The sequence below is a fragment of the Cnephaeus nilssonii genome (assembly GCF_951640355.1).
Source record: "Cnephaeus nilssonii genome assembly, chromosome: 1".
NCBI lineage: Eukaryota > Metazoa > Chordata > Mammalia > Chiroptera > Vespertilionidae > Cnephaeus > Cnephaeus nilssonii.
In genome coordinates this window covers 38,760,063-38,773,168 of record NC_137072.1, presented here as the reverse complement: position 1 = coordinate 38,773,168, position 13,106 = coordinate 38,760,063, and positions in this window count along the sequence as shown.

Here is a 13,106-nt window from a genome sequence, read left to right as displayed (position 1 = left end):
TCTTTTATTAGTGTAGATATTCATTTTTCTTGAGCAATTGTATTAGTATTATGTTTTTAAATTGGTTTCCCCTTGTTCATTACTAGTACATAGAAATATAATATTCCATATTTTTTTTTTAGAAAAAAATCTAAGATTTATTTTGGAATAAGTGTGTTCAATCCATTTACATCTATTGTAATACTAGCAATATTTTGTTGTAATTTGGAAGCTTATTTCATATTTTCTATTTTAATACCTTCTTGCTGTTTTCTTTTGTCTGAGATATTCTTTGTGTTTTCTATTCTCCAGTGGATTTCAAGGGCTAATGCCTAGATATTCAAATAATATAAATATATATTAACATTTATATTACTCCTAGTTTTAATATGGGAAATAAAACTGTATCTAGTGAATTTGTTTAAAATTTGGAGACACTTTTTTTAAAAATATATTTTATTGATTTTTTACAGAGAGGAAGAGAGAGGGATAGAGAGTTAGACACATCGATGAGAGAGAAACATCGATCGGCTGCCTCTTGCACACCCCCTACTGGGGATGTGCCCACAACCAAGGTACATGCCCTTGACCAGAATCGAACCTGGGACCCTTGAGTCCGCAGGCTGACGCTCTATCCACTGAGCCAAACCGGTTTCATTAAATTTGGAGACACTTTCACGCTAATATTTATATCCTACCTACTGCCTGCTGATATGAAATGTGATTATCCTCAGTGACCTTAATTGTGAAATGTTCATAGTGGCATTATGCATGCAAATATTTTGTTTTATTTTACAAATATTGTTATATAGAGTTGGTTTGAAGAGCAAATGAGTTAACCTTCATCAAATGCTTTGGACAAGTTCTTTCTCAAAGCAGAAACTCAATAGATGTTGACAAATATTATTACTCAACTTATCTGGAGTTTGTTTAAAGTGCTGGCCATCAAAAGTTAGTATCATAATGCCACTAAAATCAACCAACCAACTAACAAAACAACAGCAAGAACAGCAACAAAACTGATTTATCCCTCAGCTAACTGTAGTATAACTTCAGATAGTTTTTCCAGAATGAGTCTAGACATAGCATACAGATGTAGCCTATTATTTATAATAATAAAAGCATAATATGCTAATTAGACTGGACAGCAAAACAATGTTCTGGGTGACATTCCGGATATCCTTCCAGATGAAGTCACTGTGGCAGGGGCTGAGGCAGAGGTGGTTTGGGGCAATCGGGCAGGCAGGCAAGTAAGTGGTTAGGGGTGATCAGGAAGACAGGCAGAGAGGTTAGGGGTGATTAGGCAAGCAGGCAGGCAGAGTGGTGAGAGGCGATCAGGCAGGCAGGCAGAATGGTGAGGGGCAATCAGGCAGGCAGATGAGTGGTTAGGGGTGATGAGGAAGGCAGGCAGGGTGGTTAGGAATGATCAGGCAGGTAGGCAGGCGAGTGATTAGGAGCCTCGGTCCAAGATTGCGAGAGGGATGTCCGATTGCTGGTTTAGGCCAGATCCTGCAGGCAGTCAGACATCCCCTGAGGGGTGCCGGATTGCAAGAGGGTGCAGGATGGGCTGAGGGACCCCACCCTCTGTGCACGAATTTTGTGCACCAGGCCTCTAGTCTTTTATATTATTCTAATAGTTTAAACAGTTTTTACATAGATTTAAGTGTACTTTATGCTATATTTTATAGTATAAAATATATTATGAATAAAATGACACATTTATAGTTTTATATAGTTTTTACTATATTTTATAAAGTGTAACATTATTTTAATTCATGTAATGAACTGAATTGCTTCCATAATTCAAGATTTACAATTATTTCCCTCATAATTCTACTGATCTTATTTCATGGTATATATCTGTCAACTAGCAATTTGTAAAAAAAACAAACTAAAAACAACTTTTATTTTTTAATTTAATTTAATTTTTTTTTATAATTATCCCAAAAGTCTTAAAGTAGTAGAGAGAAAAGAAAGTTTTTCTCTTAGTTGATAACACAGGCTGTAATTTAGAGAGTTCCATTGCATAACGCGGACAGAATATATTTGTCTGTCGATTCATTAGAGAATGAGATTTGTATAAAGTGAACTGCTATTAGTCAAAATGCAATTGAAATCAGTAATTAATACGACCATCTGGAACCAGCCCCAATTACCAGGGAACAAAGCTGCTGCACACAGGACACAGCTGCTGTGTTTGAGTGGATTTGTACTTTATCCTCACAAAGGGTGCCCAACATTGAAAGGAAGCATAGAGCGTGTGGTGATGGTGGCCTGGTAGTGAGAAGAATGGAAAATTCATGGAACTTGAGCAAAACCTAGATGTCTATCAAGACAGGGTTTAACAATAATGGTATGGTTGTAAACTATCAATTGTTTTTAATTGAAATCCCTGCAGTACAAAGGGGATGTGTAAGTCTAAAATTTATTAAGATTAACTCCAATTTTAATATTGAAGCAATTGTTTTTTAAAACACTAGACGCCTGGTGGTGCACAAATTTGTGAATGGTGGGGTCCCTCGGCCTGGCTGGTGATCAGGGCTGATTGGGGCCATCTCACCCAGTCCTGATCGCAGCTCCCTGGGGCTGGCTGGTTGGGGGGAGGGAGCGTGGGAGGTTTGCAGGCCATGGGAGGTTGGCTGTGAAGCACACTGACCACCAGGGGTCAGTGCACATCATAATGACTGGTTGACCGGTAGTTTAGCCGACTGGTCATAATGGTTGCTTAGGCTTTTATATATATTGATTTTTGTTACAACTTCTTTGTACATATATAAATAACCTGCACAATTTTTAAAAAAAAATGTATTTTGTATGTATGCAAGTACTTACTTCCTGGTTTATTTTGTATTGGAAAGGGGGCAATTTTCCAGTAAATTTAGGTCCCAAAGTTCAAGCTCTGATTTTTAGGTCTTTTGCTTTTATAGATTCAGGTTCTTTATGCATTTTTTTATTTAATTTTTTTTCTTTTATTTTATCTAGTCTAAAAATTCCTGAATATAGATATTCCTATCACTGATTTGAGTCTCTGCAATACATATTAATCTCTTTTCAGCTTTAATGCCATTTTGAGTAATGCCATATCTTTTTCCCTTTATTCTTTTAAGCATCAAATCTCTTCATCACCTCTTTTGCTCTTGTAGCTAACTTATCCTTTCCTGTTTCTTATAGCCCATGGTACTTTCCTCCATTTCTAAGACAGTTCAAAAAGATGCTGTTTACAGTTCAAAATGTAACTATTTTAAAACTAAGTGATATATTTCATCATGCTCTTGTGATAGATTATCTTTTAATTCCTTACTCTTTTGGGAACTTCCCTTGTTATATTTCTCTTTTGTCATTTGAATTGAGAAAAGTTCAACAAATATTAATATTTATTTCAAAATGATGTTCTTGAATTCCTATTTTTCACATTTCCCTAATGCTGTTAAAATCTTCTTTTCATATTTTAAGTTTTATCTTGCTTTATATAAGTGTAATAGTCAGCTTGAGCTGCTATAACAGAATACCATAAACTAGGTGCCTTAAATGCCAGACATTTATTTTTTATAGTTAGGAGGCTGGAAGTCTGAGATTAAGGTATTTCATACTCAGGTTCTGATGAGAGCTTTCTTCCAGGGATGCACACTGTCTCCTTCTTGCTGTCTCCTCACATGGCAGAGAGAGACAGTAAGCTCCTGAATGAATCTGCTTATGAGTACTAATCTTCTCATGGGGGCCACCCTCATGACTTCATCAGGTCCTAATGATCTTTTAATGCTGCCACCAAAAGTGTTAGGGATTCAACATATGACTGTTGGGGACAAAACATTCAGTCCATAGGAATTACTTTACTCACTTAGCACAGGCTATGGTTTAGAAAGGGGTGTGGATAAATTATATTTTTGGTTAGTTTTCTACTCTGTTCTGAATAAAGCCTTCCTTCATGGAGAGCTTTGGGGTTCTCTGTACTTACTATTTGCTTCTCCCTGGGCAAAATCTCCCAGCCACTGATCTGAGCTGGGGTGGGGACAGTGGCTCCTTGAGCACATTTCCAAAGACTTCATATTATTTTTAAAATAAATTTTACTAGTTAACTTGCTTTACTGGGTCCTCAAACCTCCATTGCAAACATGGATCACCATTGGTTTCATAAAACAGTGGTTGGCAGTGCTTCTATATTACCATCTTTCAGAAAAGTCCCCAGAGACCTTTTAAATACCCCATTCTCTTCTCTCTCCCCACTAAGATCTTGACAACCTGCCAGAGACAGATGGTACTAGAGGATCTTAGTAATCAGGGAATCTAATGGTAAGGCCTCAGGGAGCCATCATGGGTCTATTTTCTTATTGTGATGATTGCTTCTTTTAAATCAAAATAAAACAAATATGTGTATAAAACTTAATTCATAAAACAAAATTGGTTTCTAAGTGAAAAATAAAATCTATAAGCTCCATCTCTCCCTTTTACACCCATATTTTCCCTCGCACACATGTTCTTACACTGGCTTAGTTGCTCCTCGGGCATCAGAGTTGTTTTGTTTTTTAATATATTTTATTAATTTTTTACAGAGAGGAAGGGAATGGGATAGAGAGTTAGAAACATCAATGAGAGAGAAACATTGACCAGCTGCCTCCTGCACAGCCCCTACTGGGGATTTGCCCACAACCAAGGTACATGCCCTTGACCAGAATTGAACCTGGGACCCTTCAGTCCACAGGCCAACGCTCTATCTACTGAGCCAAACCAGCTAGGGCGAGCATAAGAGGTTTAACTGATTGTTTGAATAAACCTGGGCAACATAAATACTTGCCTTCTTCCCTGTTTCATGCTCATGTATTAGATTTTAATAAAATTATCTTGCTATTTTGTTATTTTTAGTTTTATCTTTGTTACCTTTTTACCCATAACTTTCATAATCACTTTTAACCAACATTATTATACTTTATATTAAACTTAATCATGTGATTGCTTTTATAGATAAATGGCTGAATGCAGGCTAGTTCCTGTCATTCAATGTACATATATGATGATTTAAAAAATAGAAATCAAATAAGCAATATTTGAAATATTATATAGTTACACAAATATTATTTTTCATCTAGTGGATACAATTTTGTGTCACTAAGTTTGAAGAAATATTACTTGTCAAGTTAAAAGTGTTTGTATTCATTATACTCTTACTGAGGAAATTCACATTTAAGCTTTTATTTTGTACGTCTTTGTTTTACAGATTTATTTGTTTTATCCTGAATTTATAACTTTTTTATTCTGTTAATATAGCTATCAGACGAATGGCTCAATCAATAACTCTCAAGTCTCATGTGTTCTGTATTAAATAACATTTTAATCCTTCTAAGCAATATTTTGAATGTTCTTTCTGGAAAGTTTTTGTAAAATTCATTTATTATTTTAATTTTTTAAATTTTACTTTTTTTGTGGTAAGTACACTTTTGTGAGATATACACTAAAATTTTTTAAGTGAACAATACAGTTTTGTGAACTGTATGTACAGTGTTGTATAGAGGATTCCTAGAACCTGTTCACATTACATAACTGAAACCTTATGCCCTTTGCTTAGCAACTCCCCATTTCCCTCCTCACGGCCCCTAACAGCCACCATTTCACTCTTAGATTCTATGAACTTGACTATTTTTGATATCTCAGATAAGTGGAATCACAGTATTTCTCATTCTGGGACTGGCTTATTTCACTTAGCATAATGTCCTCAAGCTTCATCCACATTGTTGCAAAAGGCAGAATTTCCTCCTTGGTAAGTTTTTGTAATATTTCATTATATGTGTATGCCACATTTTCTTTATCCATCCATCCATTGATGAACATTTAAGTTGTGGCTAATAATGTTACAATGAACATGGGAATAGGGTATCTCTTTGAGATACTGATTTCAATTTTTTTTTATACCCAGAAGTGGGATTGCTGGGCCATATGGTAATTCTATTTCTAATAAAGAATCTCCATACTGTTTTCCATAGTAACTTCACCATTTTGCATTTTCACCAATAATGTATGATGATTTCTTTTTCTCCACATCCTCATAATCTTGATGAATCTTTCTAACACATGTTAGGGTGATATCTTACTGTGTATTTTTGTTGCATTTCCCCAGTGATTAGTGATATTGAGCATTTTAAAAGAAATATATACTACTAGAGGCCCAGTGCATGAATTTGTGCACCAGTGGGGTCCCTTGGCCTGGCCTGCGGGATCGGCCGAAACCGGCTCTCCAACATCCCCCGAGGGGTCCTGGATTTCAAGAGGGTGCAGGCCAGGCCAAGGGACCTCACCAGTGCACGATCGGGCCCGGGGAGGGACGCAGGAGATTGGCCAGCTGGGAAGGGACCATGGGAGGACTCCAGTGCATTTCTGGCCTGTCTCGCTCAATCCCAATCGGCCGGCACCAGCAGCAAGCTAACCTACAGGTCAGAGTGTCTGCCCCCTGGTGGTCAGTGCACGTCATAGTGAGCAGTTGAGTGGCCTTAGCATACCATTAGCATAGTACACTTTGATTGGTTGATCGGCCGACCAGACACGTAGCATATGAGGCTTTTATTATATAAGATTGACTATTTGTAAGCCTTCTTTGAAGAAATGTCTATTCAAGTCATTAGTCCATTTAGAAGTGGTGTTTTTTTTATGTTTAATGTGCCCTCATTTCCCCCATTGACCCCTTCTAGCCCAACCCACACTTCCAACCCCTATCCCAGGCCTTCACCACACAATGGTCCATAGGTTATGCATATATGCTACAAGTTCTTTAGTTGATCTCTTCTTACCCACCCACCCACACCTTCTCTCTGAGATTTGATGTCCTGTCCCATGCTTCTATGTCTCTGAATCTATTTGTTCATCAGTTTATTTTTTTTCTTTAGATTTCACATATGAGTGAGATCATGTCATACTTGTTTTTCTCTGACTGGCTTATTTATTTTGCTTATCACAATACTCTCCAGGTTCCTCCATACTGTCTCAAAGGGTAAGATATCCTTCTTTTTTACTGCTGCATAGTAGTCCATAGTGTAAATGTACCACAGCTTTTTTTATCCACTCATCTACTGATGGGCTGTTTCCAGATCTCAGCTACTAGAAGTTTTTGTTTTGTTTCTAATGAGTTGTAGGAGTTCCTTGCATATTTTGGAGATTTACATCATATCAGATATATGGCTTGCTAATACTTTCTCCCACTCCATAGACTTTCTGAATTTTTAAAATTAGTTCTGACTGTTTTGGATGCAGTATTTGTAGTTTTCTATATGTAACCTTATGCCCTTTGCAAATAGGAACAGTATCACTTCTTCCTTTCTGATGAGGATGCCTCTTTTTAATTGCCTAATTGCCCTGGCTGGAGCTTCCATGTTGCATAGAAGTGGTGAGGGTATGCTTCCTTGCCTTTCTCCTGATTCTAGATGAAAAATTTGCAAATTTTTCACTGTTGAGTTTGATGTTCACTCTGGCCTTTTCATATGTGGTCTTTACTATGTAGAAAAACTTTCCTTCTGTACCCTATTTGTCAAATTTTCATCATGAAAAGATGTTAAATTTTGTCAAATGCTTTTCTGCACCTATTGAGATAATCCTGATTTTCATTCTTCATTCTGTTAATGAGGTGTATCAATCACATTTATTGATTTGCATGTGTTGAACTATCCTTACATCTTAGGATTAAATCCCACATTATCATGGTGTGTGATTTGTTTAATGTGCTCTTGCATTCAGTTTGCTAGTGTTTAGGTGAGGATTTTTGTATTTCTATTCATCAGGGATATTGGCCCTATAGTTTTCTTTCCTTGTAGTGTCCTATTCTGGCTTTGGAATTAGAATAAACCTGATTTCTTATAATGAGTTTCTGAGTGTTTCCTTCTCATTTTTTGGGAAGAGTTTGAGAAGGATTGCTTAATTCTTCTTTAAAATCTTAGTAGAGGGTACTGAAGGCCTGGGGTGGGGGCTGGAGGTGGGCTGGTGGGGGTCAATGGAGGGAAAAGGGGGGACATATGTAATACTTTCAACAATAAAGAATTATTAAAAAAAATAAAGAAAAGTGAGGAAGTGAAAAAAATAATCTTGTAGAAGTCACCAATAAAGCCATGTAGTAATGGGACTTTTTTTTCCTTTGGACGTTTTTGATAACTGATTAGTTTTCCATACTAGTTGTAGATCTTTTCAGACTTTGTATTTTTTATTATTCAGTTTTGGTACATTGTGTATTTCTAAGAATTTATCTGTTTCTTCTTCTTATCCAGTTTGTTAGCATATAGTGGTTCTTATTATCCTTTCTTTTTCTTTGACATTGTTTGTAATGGCCCCTCTTTAATTTATGATTTTATTTATTTAAGTCTTCTTTTTTTCTTAGTTAGGCCAGCTAAGTAGTTGCCAATTTTGTGCATCTTTTCAAAAAATCAACTCTCAGTTTTGTTGATTTTTCCCTATTCTCTCTTTTCTTTATATGTACTCTAGCCTGTTATTTCCTTCCTTCTGCTAATTTTGGGCTTAGTTTAGTCTTATTATTATAGTTCCTTAAGGTGTGATTTTAGGTTTTATTTTATACTAGAGGCCCGGTGCACAAATTCATGCACTGGTGGGATCCCTCAGCTTGACCTGTGCCCTCTCACAATCCAGAAAACCTTGGAGGATGTTGGGCTGCTGGTTTTGGCCCAATTCCCTGGCCTGCGGGGATCAGGCTGAAACCGGCAGTCCAACATCTCCTGAGGGATGTAGTAGTGTGAGAAGTGGCAGGCGGCCAGGGAGGATCCTGAGCCCAGGCTGGGCGCCATGCTGTTCCTGCTCATCCTGCCCCCACTGTGTCTGCCACTGCCACAGAGGTGGGAGAGGCTCGCGCTGCTGCAGCTGTGCTCACCAGCCATGAGGCAGGTGTCTGGCTCCCATCAGTTAGCTGAGTGGCACTTCCACTGTGGGAATGTACTAACCACCAGGGGGCAGCTTCTGCATTGAACATCTGCCCCCCGGTGGTCAGTGCACATCATAGCAACTGGTCAACTGTTTGTTCGGTCATTTGGTCACTTAGGCTTTTATATATATATATATATATAGATTTTTCCTCTTTTTAAATGTAGACATATTATGATAAAAAATCCTTTTAATATTGCTTTTGCTGCATCCTGTCAGGTTTGGTATGTTCTGTCTTCATTTTCAATTTATTGACTTTTTTCTGATTTGCTTTTTTGTTTCCTCTCTGACCTTATGGCTGTTCAAGTGTCTGTTGTTTAATTTCCACATAATTGTAATTTTTCAGTTTTCCTTATGCTAATTGATTTCAGTTTTTATTCAAATGTGGTAAAATTTGTTAAGACTTTTTTTTTTTTTACCTACCACATGATTTACAGTGGAAAATTTTATATGTACATGAGAAAAATGCATATTCTGCTGTGGTGAGTGGAATATTCTTTCATATTTGCTGGGTTTGTTTGGTCTATAGTACTCAAGTCCTCAGTTTCTTTATTGATCTTCTGTTTTGATGTTCTATCCATTAAGAGACAAGGAAGGATATTATGTAATGATAAAAGCATCAATACAACAGAAAAATACAACAATTTTAAATATTTATGTACCCAACATTAGAGCACCTAAATCTATCAAGCAAACATTGACAGACCTGAAGGGAGAAATAGGAAGCAATACAATAATAGTAGGAGACTTCAATATCCCACTTTCAATAATGAATACATTTTCTAAGCCTTTTATGTCAGAAATTGTGTTTCTTAAGAGTGATAATTTGGTTTGATGTGAAATTCCATCTTGAAAATGACCCTCCTTCTGAAATTGAGATAATGTTTCTTTGCCTTCAAGAATGAATATTGCCAATGTTTTCAGGCTCCTTTTTGCTCCTTTGAAGGTAAATTTTTCTTTCTTTCCTCCTGAGAAGCTTTTAGTAGCTTCCCTTTGTCATTGGCCTTCTAAGTGTAATTCATTAATTCATATTGCTTGTTGCTAAGCATGCCCTTCAGCATACTGATGACTCATATTTCTTCAGCACTTAAAATGTAATTTTAATTTAAAATAATAGCCATAATTGTTTATCATCCCTCATATTTTCTTTATTCTGTTCCTGAAAAATCCTTTAAACTGTATATTGCCATTCTTGAATAGTTTTGTTTTCTAACTTTTTCCACCTATTTTATACATTTAATTTGATCTAATTTTATGAGTATTCTTAAATTTATAATATAGACTATTTTAAATCTTAATTATAATGTATGTAACTGTAAATATTTTTATCTCATGATTTTTAAAAATCTCTGGTTAGTTTCTTTGTTAGAGCAACCTAAATTTACTCGTTGTATGTTTATGTTCCTCAAGTTTTCTAAGAGGTATTATGTTAAAAATTTTAAAATTTAATTGGATTTTGATGACAGTTTTTCTGAATTCAGTAGATAATTTTTCTTTGGTTTGTATTTATACTTACCTTTGTGATGTCTATTACCCTCAAGTTTTGGTAATAGATGTGTATTCACACTACACCATGCAGAATTAAGACATGCCTCTTGCACGCCCCCGCCCACCCCCCAGCCCCTCCACCCCACCCCCACCTCCCGCCATGGAGTCTGCAGCTCCAGGCATGTACTCCGACCAGGAATATAACTGACAATCCTTTGGTCCACAGGATGACGCCCAACCAACTGAGCCACAAAGGCCAGGACAGAATTATTTTATTGACATACAATGCTGACAACCCCCCCCCCCCCCCCCCCCCCCCCCCCCCCCCCGCTTTCTACCAATGGTCTGGTAATTTGTAATAAATGGGGACACTTTGGCAAAGCACTTTGTAGATGGGTTCCGTTTGCATTGCTAATTAAGCTTCAGTTTGAATTGGCTGCTTTGGAGAATGGTAAATTGGCTGAGACCCTCTCTCAAGTGCCAGACTTTAAGGACTGATCTACCCTGAAGTGCCAAGCCATCCACCGGGAACAGAGCCCTCCATGGCAGATTATCCAATGCATTTTGAATACTGTTTATTCTTGTGTATGCAAGCGGTGCTGGAATTGGGAAATGAAAGCAACACGTGTAAAAGAGGACCTGTACAGCTCTTCTACAAATAACCTATTAATTAACCATCCTGGTTTCTCTACTCCCTCTATACATGTAGCAATGAATCTGGAGCTCTTCCAAGAATATCTCCCTTATACATTAAATTTGTATGTACTTATTGGGATTTGAGACTGGTTTATTCTTCTCTGGTTAATCCATTAATAAGTCCCATTGATTTCCTATCTTATACAATTTTGCTGAAGTATCTAGTCCACCCATACCTATTGTACTTTTCTTAGCGCAATGATGAATGCATTCCCTTTTGTACATTTTACTTTTATTCCAGTTATATTTGGGGGGAAAACAGGGTTGAACATATATGGTAAATACTTGTTGTTTACTGTGTTATGTTGGTGGGGATTGGTAAAAAAAAAAAGTTATGGTTTATCATGCAACAATTACCACATTCTGTATGTTTTCTATAATATTAATTACTCTGAATATTAATTACCCATTTCTACTAGGATTATAGCATCTCTTTCTAACCCTCATTTTATGGGAGAAAATTTAGTAAATAGTCCATGCTAAGCCAATTTCCTAATATTTGGCATTAAGCTCACATGCACCCTACACAATTTCTCCAGAAGGTTCACACATCAACTCTAGTTAGATACCATTTTTGGATAACTGTTGTCATTGTTACTTGTTTGGATCAACCAAAAAAAAAAAATCACATACAATAACAACAATAAAGAATGCAAAAGAAAATTGAAACCCTGCAGTTGATTCATGAGACAAATCGATTGCTCAAATTAGAGACCCAGACATTGGGGCTCTTCTCTAGGAATGGATATGCTTTTACTCACTTCTTTTAAAAAAGGCTACAATGATGCAAAAGTTATGACATATTCTTTGGCTTTAAAGGATTGTTCTCATTGGAAAACAGAATGCCAAAATTTGTCAAAGAAAGGTCAGAATCTGCAACACTGGTAAGATTAACATTGTTCTATAAAATCTAACCTAAAACTTAAATTTGTCAATAGGACTAACATAAACACTAGCGATTCAAAACTTCCCAGTGTTTCTAACCTAGAAGGGTTTTCTGGAAATAACCTGAGATAAAAATAGGATCATTTTCTCTTGTGTAAAAAAAGTTCACATCACCAGCCATGGGAGGTAAATTCCTAAAACTGAGCATTATCAATACTCAACTCTATCATGGCTACCTTGAAAGATTATAACCTAAGTTTGATATTTCAAACTAAAACCTATGTAGTTGGTCAGGAATGCTGGCACTTTTATTTAAATTCACAAGACATAAATATCATATCACAATTTAGAAAGAACTTTTGGAGGACCTATTCTTCTGTCTCATTTCATAAATTCCAAAAGACAATGCAGATGAACTTAATTATTATCTTCTCCTGCTTGAGCATGCTGTGAGAAAAGATTAAGGGGAGAGAGAGGAGGAAGGGATGAAATATACATGACACAAATTAGTATTTAGCATATATTTTGAAATCATGCTGTTTCTGACAGCATCAGTGCTTTTTGATTTTGACATAGAACAGACCTAAACTCTTCATTTTTTTTAGCTCAGTTATTTTACTGTCTATGTGTAAAGCATGTTTTCTCCTAGGTTTCTGATATCTCTAAATTTACTGCACTATGTATATAATTCTGCATAAAAGGAATTAAACTTGATTAGGTTAAATGTACAGAATTCTGCTATAAGGGCTAAGACATACCCTTAGTACCATTCTTACCATTGTGCTTTAAGCTTGAGAGAGTCTAGGTTTTGAGCTTAGCATTTAAATGGGAACTAGGATATCATCAAACTGCCAAATTAAATAAGAAATATAGCCGAAACCAGTTTGGCTCAGTGGATAGAGCATCGGCCTGCAGACTCAAGGGTCCCAGGTTCGATTCCGGTCAAGGGCATGTACCTTGGTTGCGGGCACATCCCCAGTAGGGGGTGTGCAAGAGGCAGCTGATCGATGTTTCTCTCTCATCGATGTTTCTAACTCTCTATCCCTCTCTCTTCCTCTCTGTAAAAAATCAATAAAATATATTTTTTTAAAAAAGAAATATATTTGTACAGTATGTAAAATGAGTTGACAGATTTAGATATCTATTTCAATTCT